This window comes from Adiantum capillus-veneris, chromosome 7 (genome assembly GCF_014529385.1).
Source record: "Adiantum capillus-veneris isolate H3 chromosome 7, ASM1452938v2, whole genome shotgun sequence".
In the NCBI taxonomy this organism is placed as follows: Eukaryota; Viridiplantae; Streptophyta; class Polypodiopsida; order Polypodiales; family Pteridaceae; genus Adiantum; species Adiantum capillus-veneris.
The window spans coordinates 87221823-87231759 of record NC_140937.1 but is presented as its reverse complement, the minus strand read 5'-3'; the positions used below and the strand labels follow the sequence as shown (position 1 = coordinate 87231759).

The 9937-nt window shown below is 44.0% G+C and overlaps 1 pseudogene; it reads right to left on the bottom strand.

The window, feature by feature from the left end:
* The window catches only part of LOC147454175 (uncharacterized), a 124375-nt pseudogene that overhangs the window by 7897 nt on the left and 106541 nt on the right, over positions 1–9937 (bottom strand).

Genomic DNA, 9937 nt, shown 5'->3' with positions numbered 1-9937 from the left:
GTTGTGATTGGTGTTCATTTTCCTACAAAGACTCCGTCGAGAGAGAGAGAGAGAGAGAGAGAGAGAGAGAGAGAGAGAGAGAGAGAGAGAGAGAGAGAGAGAGAGAGTAGTAAATATGTCTCTAGTATAGGTGGACTCTTACGTTTGTTGTGAGGCTTTTTCATTTGACTACAAAGACGACTCCCTATGTGTGTCACTGCTCTCTGTACAATGAATGTCACCCAATGTCGATTCTCTGCAAGAGACTTAATTCCTATTTTTTCCTCAAGAGTGTCATTTTTCATGTCAGTGAAAGGTTCTCAAGTGTTATTCGTTTGTTGGCACTTGTGAAGGTTGAAAATGTTATCATGTAATATTGGTTTGCTGGCCCATGTGGAGGTCAAAAACGACACTATAAATCATCTCTGTAGCGGTTGTACAAGGACTTTTAGTGGGCAACAATAAATTATATCAATGCCAATGCAAGAAGAACCGAAAACATAATATTGTTCCATACCTCAAATGATTGTAGTCCATGTCTATAGTTATTTGGCACACTTCGCTATATCAACTATCTCCCTCCACTACTCCTATTTTCATGTAGCACTACCTTACTAGGTCATTGATATCCTTTGCCTAGAATGAGCAAGTTGGCAAGAATGAGCAATAGATGACGAACACCTCTCTCTCTCTCTCTCTCTCTCTCTCTCTCTCTCTCTCTCTCTCTCTCTCTCTCTCTCTCTCTCTCTCTCTCTCTCTCTCTCTCTCTCCCTCCCTCTCTCTCTCTCTCTCGCATGAAACCATAGAACATGGAAAACTCTCTCTAACCCGTGACAAAGAGAGTGTTGTAATAGATATCAAAATCCTCCTTCTCTCGTACCCATGATGTATGAGTAGAAGGACTTCCTCACCGTTATACCCTACCCCACATTTGTGGCTCGGGTTCGATGGATCCGCCTACTGAAGGGGAAGGGCCAGGTGTACATAGCTACACCACCCCCAAAAAAACAACAGCTACATTTAAACGGAGAAACAGAGATACTGTACTATCACCAGGATCCTTACGAGTGGGGAAAACCTCCGGGATACATGATGAGCTAATGATGGAGAAGGTCCAGGTGATGCTCAAATCACAGCTAAACTATATGAGGGATGACATCAGGAAGGAAATGCACGCGAACGTTGAGAGCTACAGGAACTCCATGTACGAATACATGATGAGAGAACTAAGGAGAGAGATCCGGGGGATACAGAATGAGGAGATTCATAACTTGAAAACGGAATTACGAAACCTAATCAAGGCCGAAGTAAATGTAACAGAATGCGTTATGCAAAAGAAAATCAATGAGACAGTAGCAAGTTTTGAAGCATGGAGAACAAATATGGAAAAGCAAATGGGGGAAAAAGATGCAATAATCGAGGAGCTAAAAGGAGAACTTGCAGCTTGCAAATCTGTAACTAAGGAGAAGGGAGACGACCAACCTTCGGTGTTGAAGGAGCTCGAGGACATGAAGGATCAGATGAAAGCTCTACGGGAAGGAGATGAATAGAAATAAAAAACAGCATCTTCATGGGTGGAACATCTTTGTAAGACACAAGAAAAGGTTGATGAAGCAGAGAAATGGATTGAGGATGCGAAGAAAGGGAAGGCCCAGATGCTCGATACCACACCTACCTCCACTATTATTAATATGACCATTGAGGAAGAGCAGAAAAGGAAGAATCAGGCTCTACATGTGCGGGTCACAGGGGTCAAAGCCAAAGAGAATGTAGATGAAGAAGTGAAGGAACTGCTACAATGCATGGGCATCACAGAGCCCACTCACACAAGTGCATGGAGAGTGGGCAAGAAAGGAATCGATGTGAAGGGAAACGTAAAGGATAGGGCACTTATTCTCCGCTTCCCGAATATAGAAATAAGGAAAGAATTTCTAAAGAAGAGGCCAACTCTTAAGAAAACCGGTATTCTCCTGGGAGATGACCTTACATTGGCACAAGTGGCACACATGCAAGAGTTGATGCCAGAGATCAGGGCAGCAAGAGAAAAGGGGAAAATCGCCTTTTATAGAGGAGGGAAAGTAGTGGTTCTGGAAAAGCGCTCACCATGAGGGTGCGAGACCTATGGGGCGATGCTCCGGATAGCGGCATGGAATTGTAATGGATCATATAGGCTAGATGTAGGTGCCTTTGAAGACAGCTTTAGGGACAGAGACATAGTTTTCTACTTAGAGACACACCAGATACCGGGACAGTGTATGCCACATGTGAAGGGTTATTTATGGGAAACAGTTGGTCGACCAGACAAAAGATCTCTACGGGGTAGCCGGGGTTCAGGAGGAGTAGCAGTCTTATTTAAAGAAGAGCTGAAACCACTACTACAGATCATCAGGAAAGATGAACAAGCAAGGTATATGTGGGTGAGAATGAGAGCCGAGACAATTAGATTTCTATATATCGCTATATGCTACTTCCCTCCAAGTACATCAGTCTACTCCTCACCTAAAGGACAGTCCCCTTTCTCCATATTGAGTAATGACATATGGGAATTTTCTAGAGATGGAGACATCGTTCTCTTAGGAGACTTTAATGCTAGAACGGCCAACTCTCAAGCAGTATTCTATGATACCTCTGAGGAAATGCTCAGAGAAGTGGATTTATCAAAGAGGGGGCTTACTAGAAACTCACAAGATAAAGAACACACTGAATATGGTAGACATCTCATGGAGATGGCAACTACACATGGTTTGGCCATACTTAATGGTCTAGAGAATTTCCCTTTATCTAGGGGATTCACATGCTTCCCGCACAGGCATGGGGCCAGCACATGCAGTGGATTATGTCATGACTTCACCAAGCTTTCTTTCTAGTATCGAGGACTTTAAGGTGGGACCCAGACCAGTTGGAATTGCAGTGGATCATGCTCTCTTGACCTTATCAATCTCCTTCCAATACAATGCCTCTCAAGTACCAAGGAAGAAGACACACACAAGATATACTTTCACACCAGAGACTGATTCAGTCTATGTGGCAAAGATCTATAATAGGATGTGGGCAGCCGATCGAGCCAGTATATATTGTAGAGGAGATTACTTCTCAGTTAACAGAGATACTACATGGAGCAGTACAAGAGGCATACCCACATACTCAACCTGATCCGAAGAGAGGATCTGCGAACATTCCTCAGAACTGTTGGTATGACGAGGAATGCAGAGAGACAAGAACCCAGGTACAGAAAGAGCTTACACTTGGGATCATCACATATAAGCAGTCTTGGATTTCTCTCTGGCGTATAGTACGTCGCAAGAAAAGGGCATTTTTAGCCAAACTAGAGAAGGATTTATATCAGCTTTTCTTGAGTTAGGACTCACATGAGGCCTGGCGCTTATTTCACGAGCACTCACCGCCTCCAACGATTACTTCTCCTAAGATTTGGGGTCAATATGTAACATCATTATATATGGCATCTGGACAGCCTCCACTACCAGATCAGCTAGAGACATGCCCTGCCACTAGTACTTTCTTTACTACGGAAACGGTGGAAAAAGCCATTGATAAGATGAAGACAAGAAGAGCATATGATCATGAGGGTCTAGTAGCAGAACATTTGATTCATGCAAGGGATCATCTACTTTCAGAAGTCCTTGCTCGTCTGTTTAATCGGGTCATTTGTGAAGGATTACCTGAATCTTGGAAATTATCTACTATCGTATCTATTTCCAAGTCAGGGGATCCTATGATACCCGGGAACTACCGTACCATTATGGTGGGACACACATTGACCCGACTGTACGCATCCATTCTAGAACAAAAACTGAGTAGATGGGCAGAGATTGAGGGCATAAGGGCATTAGGACAATCTCGATTCAGGAGGGGTTATTCCACTCTAGATCATATTCTTACGCTCAGAGCCATTATTGAGGAAGGAAGAGCAAGCGGGAGAAGGATGTATTGTTGCTTTGTGGATTTTCGGAAAGCTTTTGATACAGTACCAAGGGCCAGATTGATGCGTAGGATGCAAGAGTTAGGGGTCCCTAAAGAGATTATCTGAGGGATCATGGCCTTATATGGGTCAGATGGTTATGTACGTACTCCAAAAGGGGATTCCAACATTGTTCATTCCACCGTTGGAGTAAAGCAGGGATGCCCATTGTCCCCTACTTTATTTGGTATGTATATAGATGAGGTATCAGATTACATTGATAGAGAGGGTGACAGAGGTGCTCAACTTGCAGGGTCATGTATCCCTTTGTTGTTGTATGCAGATGATATTGTATTGATAGCAGAATCACCAGATGGAATGCAAAGGAAGTTAGATGCATTACATAAATTCGCGGAGGACAGCGGACTGTCGGTGAATTTAGGTAAAACCAAAGTTATGGTGTTTAACACCACACCGCGGTGGGTTAGGAGATCAGCACCTACATTTGCATATGGCCAGGATACAGTAGAGTACACAAATACATACACATACCTTGGTGTGGTATTTGCAAGACCGAGGTTTACTCTTAAGAAAGCAGCAGAGGCTAGATTGTCCAGAGCCTCTGCGGCCTTGGGAGGGTTGGAGAGGATGTGTTCACAAGTGCAATTTCAGGAACCACGAACAAAACTTTGGCTCTTTGATACTGTGGTGGCTTCGGCTATGCTCTATGGGGTCCATATTTGGGGACCATCTGTGGATCAGGATTATTGGAAGCCAATGGAGAGACCTTTGGTATCTATGATTTCCCGAATGATTAGAGTTAAGGCCTCTGTACCACACGCAATTATCCGAGAGGAACTAGCTGCCCCTCCGATACAAAATGAAGCTCTTACAAGATTAGTGTCCTTTATACATGGTTTGTGGGATACAAATAATTGCCGCTATACTAGATTTGCCCTCGAATCCTCTCGACACTTAGCAATGAAAGGGGATACATCATGCTGGTATGCGCAACTGTCTTCGTGGTTTCAGAGACACGGGTTCAGTATGGAAAGATTACCCCCCTACCAATACTCTCTTGAGGCTCCATCACTGGCAATTACACGAACCGAGATTAATAAAATCATCCGCCAGGATCTTATACAGTTGGATACTAAGAGGACATAGGTAGACCCTACACAAGAATTGGGCACGAAGATAGCCGACTACAAAGAAAACTTCCTACAGCTATCTGAAGATGGATTTGTGACTCGCCCGAGCTACATGGATACCCACCTGTCTCATGGTTTGAGATGTGCTATTGGTCAGATTCGTACATCCTCACACCAGCTGGAAATTGAATTTGGCAGATTCAGGGGAATCCCACCTGAGAGCAGAATTTGCAAGTTATGCGGGATGGAGCCGGAGACAGAATTACACTACATATGCCATTGCACCGTATACTATGAGATACGTGGGCGTTTCCATTGCCTATTTAAAGAAGGCTTTGGACCTCTAGATAAATTCATGCAATACCAAGATCAAAGATTCTTAGGCTTGTACCTACTGGAAATACATCGGCACAGGGATAATCTAATGAGAAGACAAAGAGCACTACAGCCTCAGAGGCAGATCACAGATTTCTTCAGATCGAGAGAAGCAGGAGGGGAAGGAGAAGCAAGAGACCAGCAGCCAGCACAAAGGAGTACCCACATCCATACCAAAGGCACCCTCATTGATAGGGCGATTGAGCTTAGGAGATTGAGACGACCACGACCGAGATGCATAAGCACACTTCACCGGAGGAGACTACAACAAAGGATTAACAGTATTCTAGCCAGACACCCAGAATGCTCCTAAGAAGTTTATTCAATACTTTGTATTTAGTTTTTCACACTTTTCACACTTAGTACTTTAATACTAAGGTACCCAGACTTTGTAACAGATTCACCACTTTTGTATCAATTTGGTCTCATAGGTCATTCTGGCCTTTTTGAAGATGTTAATATAACATTTCATTTCATTTCATTTCTCTCTCTCTCTCTCTCTCTCTCTCTCTCTCTCTCTCTCTCTCTAGGATGTACACGCACATTCATGACACGTGGCAACGCTCATTCACAGCTCGAGAATATTTTGAGCTCTATAAAGTAGTAGTATAGATTGCAAGAAAACCATAGAACATTGCATCTTTATGAATTAATTAATTGCAGTATATTTGTTTCATGGTTCACAAAGTGTAGATCTCTATTAGGCTCATCCAAAATGTCATTTAAACATGAGTTGTTTCCTACTCTTTGATAATGTAATGTCAATAAATAAAAGTGCTACATTTTAGCATTCACTCTATTCTTCTTAGTTTCACATCTTGCTTTCCTCTTGAGTTGTGCTCAAACTTTGTTTAATGAATCTTGCAAAGGGAAGATGTCGAGCACCAAAATAGCCCTGAAAAATAAACATAATTCAATCATCACCAGCGTTATCTTCATAGGTCTTCTCTACCATCTATCCAACCTGCAATCCAGCAGGCACCATAGCCTCCCTTCCTAATTTCACCTTCAGAGATGGCCATCATACTCAAAGTGTTGCTCACCTTGCGTTGTCATGAGTTTTTTGGAGCAAGGGATTGCGCATATGTACATATACATGCATGGTGCATCAAATAAAGGATTGCCCATTTTCCTTAGCCAGGTGGTTATGTGGGGCCCACATGTGTACAGGTAGGACAGGGTGTACATAGTGCATCGATTTTCACTATTACCAGTACCACTGTGTTTTTCTACAATAATGAGGAGTTTATAGAGTGTAAAACTTCTCGAGGAAGCTATTCGCGGGCCGACGACATGAGGTCAGCAGGTGCGTCAGATGGCATCTAGTGGCGTCAGGAGGGCGAACGAGGTCAATATTTGCACGCAGATGAGGACGGACACAACGTGGGTGTTTTCTTGTGAGAGTTACGCAGAAAGGTCATCATTAGGACCACTTTTTGGGGCCACTTCACATGGTGGTGAGATGCATTATTGGAAAAAAGCTGAGTGCCAGGTGTGCGGATGATGCAAAAAGGTGACAACTATGCACTACGAGGTCAGTTTTTGGCCTGTTCGGGTCCGTTTGAGGTCATCTAAAAGGCCAAGGGTTCCCAAGTAATAAAGCTAAGTGTGGGAACTGAAAAAACAGAGAGAAGACGAGAAAAAACGTGGAGAAGAGAGGAGGAACAGCCGCAGGTGTGTTTTTGCTCATTTTGGAGCTTGTTTTTGCCGTAAACTGCTCATCCGAGGTCGGATTTGAGCACTTTGACATTGTAGACTGGGGTTTTGGGCCGTTTCGGACGCGATGGCGCTGTCCATTTTTCCAAATTCCTCAATCTTTTTCTGCTGTTTTTCTATGTAATCTTCTCCGGTGAGTGAAGCTTCTTCTCCAATTTGTGATTGTATCTGGTATCTTTTACCCATATTGTGTGAGCTGTTTGCCCCATTGGTGTTGGCCCAAGCTCATTTGTATCTAAACATCAGAAGTTCTCCTCTTTTGAGCTGAGTTTTTGTGTGTGTGTGTGTGTGTGTGTGTGTGTCTCTGTGTGGAGTGGGCAAGTGGATAGTCTCTCTCCTCTCACTCCAGAGGTGTGTTCCCTGTCTCGGCCAGGTGTGTTGTGTAAGCCGAGTGGTGCCCCATAGTGTGTGTGTGTATCTTCCCAAGAGTGTGTGTCGGGTTGTTATAGAGGCGTTGTGTGTGTTTTCATCCCGCTCACATTCTTTTGGCGCCCCCACGGAAGATCTTCTTCGAGTACCTTCTGCTTCGAGCTTCGAGCTTCGAGCTTCGGGGTTACAGGTTGCAGATTACAGGTTACAGGTTATAGGTTACAGGGACAGGTACAGGTACAGGTGATTCACACAGGTACAGGTAGCTGGAGTACAGTGATATACTAGCAGTGATGTCACTTGCAGTTGTTGTGGGAATGCATCACTTGGCGCCTATTTGAGCGCATTGTCTGCTGGATTGTAAGTTACTTGTGGAAACTGCTATTGTACATATTTGTGGAGCCATACTTGGTTGTATTTGGCAGTCCCAGCCATTTCTGAGACTTGGTCTGGAAGATAGGCATTTCTGTGACTTGACTATACGCGATTTGCATTAGCCTTCGTGTGAGGGTCGATAGCGTGAGGTTTTTATTGAGCTGGGGGATTCTCAAATGTAGAGATCCTTTCGGTCATACAGGTAGCTGGAGCACCCTTTTTGTGACCTCGCCATAGGCTATGTACTAGTGAGTCCTACTTGATGCTCGGGTTCTATTGTTGACAGTTTATGCATACATAGACAGTCTATATTTTGGGTTCCTACTGCTCTACTTCTGGGGAAACTCTATCGAAATTTTCCCAAGTTATGATGGCTGGTTTTTTGGTATTTTGAGCCATTTATGCTGTTATGCTGCTGAAATTTTGGCAAAATCAGAGGTTGAGTCAGGTGTGCCTTCTTGGGAGCTTCATGGTTGGCTTTAATGGATGATCAAAATGGCCCTCAGTTCACTCCTTTTCATTTAACTCAAAGAATTCAGATTAATGTTCATGTGTCTAGGAAGATCTTTTTCCAGCAGCGCATAGTCTTTATGTTTGGGCCAAGAAGATTGAGAGAGATCGTGGAATGTCCTTTGCCTGTTGTCATTCCGATGATTAACTATGAAAACTCATTTGATGTGCATGTGTTTGTCCTTATCTAAAGCTGAGCTCCATTGAAGTTTCTGGGGATCGGGTAGTGAAAAGTTTTGGGTTCTTGCACGTGTGTTCGAAGGGGTTCTCAAAGCATCATAATTTGGGTAGCCATGGCTTTCTCTTATCCGGAGTTTCATGGAAGAAGTGATGAAGATGTGGAGGACTTTCTAGAAAAGATGGAGGTTGCCTACATTAGCAACCACATTCATGAACCGGCGCAAATGTTACGTCTTCTCCAAATTTGTTTGAAGAGTGATGCACGAGTTTGGTCTAAAGCATTTGAAGAGGAGTTGCGTGTGGCTGATCCACCTATAAGGTTGAGTTGGGACAATCTACGACATGGGTTGGAAGTGGAGTTTGTGAAGATAGAAGATCCTGACAAGGTGTGGCAAGAAGTACAGGCTTTGGTGCAAAAGGAAGGTGAGCCAGTAGATGCGTACATACGTAAGTTTTCATTGGCATGGGAGCGAATGTGCAAGGCTTTAGCACCACAGGTACCCCCGCCTGACATGATGAAGAAGGACAGGTTCTTGGCTGGTCTTTGGGAGAATATACATTGGAGAGTGGAGCTAAAGAAGCCTAGGACATATGAGGATGCACTAGAGGTAGCAAGGAACAAAGAGTGGAAGCTGAGGAAAATGAGCCAGCTAGGGGTGGAGTCTTTGCCAATGAGGTCTGAATTTCAGCCTATAGAGTCTTTACAAGGGCGCATGTCAGTGGTTCATCATGAACCAATGGTTCCTGTTACTACTCAGGTTATACCAACAGTGGTCACTACAGCAGTGCAAGATGATGGGCTAAGGCAAGACATGAGGCAAGTGGTTGATTTGATGAAGAATCTCAGCCTAAACATGCTAGGTCAAGTGGGAAATAATCGAGGTCGAGGGCGGTTTGCAAATCAGCCAGGAGGTAAAGAAAGACCTAGGAATAGTGCTGGACAAAGTAATAGTAGGTTTTGGAGGCAGACGCCCACATGTTATAATTGCGGAGAGTTGGGCCACATCAGCCCGCAATGTGATAAGCCACCAAGGATGGGGGGAGACATGTATCCATTGCCAAAACAGGTGCTAACTAGGTCAAATGATTATGGCATCGAAATCAAGGGAGAAGAAGGAACCAGTGGATTAACCCAGGAGGAAAGGGAAAGACAAAAGTGTTAAGTGTAGTCACCTTGGAGAAGGCATCAAAGCTAGAGGATACATTAGTGATGCCTATTGGGTAGTCACCTTGGAGAAGGCATCAAAGCTAGAGGATACATTAGTGATGCCTATTGGGAAGAGGGCTACAGAGGACAAGGAAGGAAGAAGTGCCCCAAGTCCTAGTAAGAAGAAGGGAAAGAGTCATGAAGGCGAGGATGTCA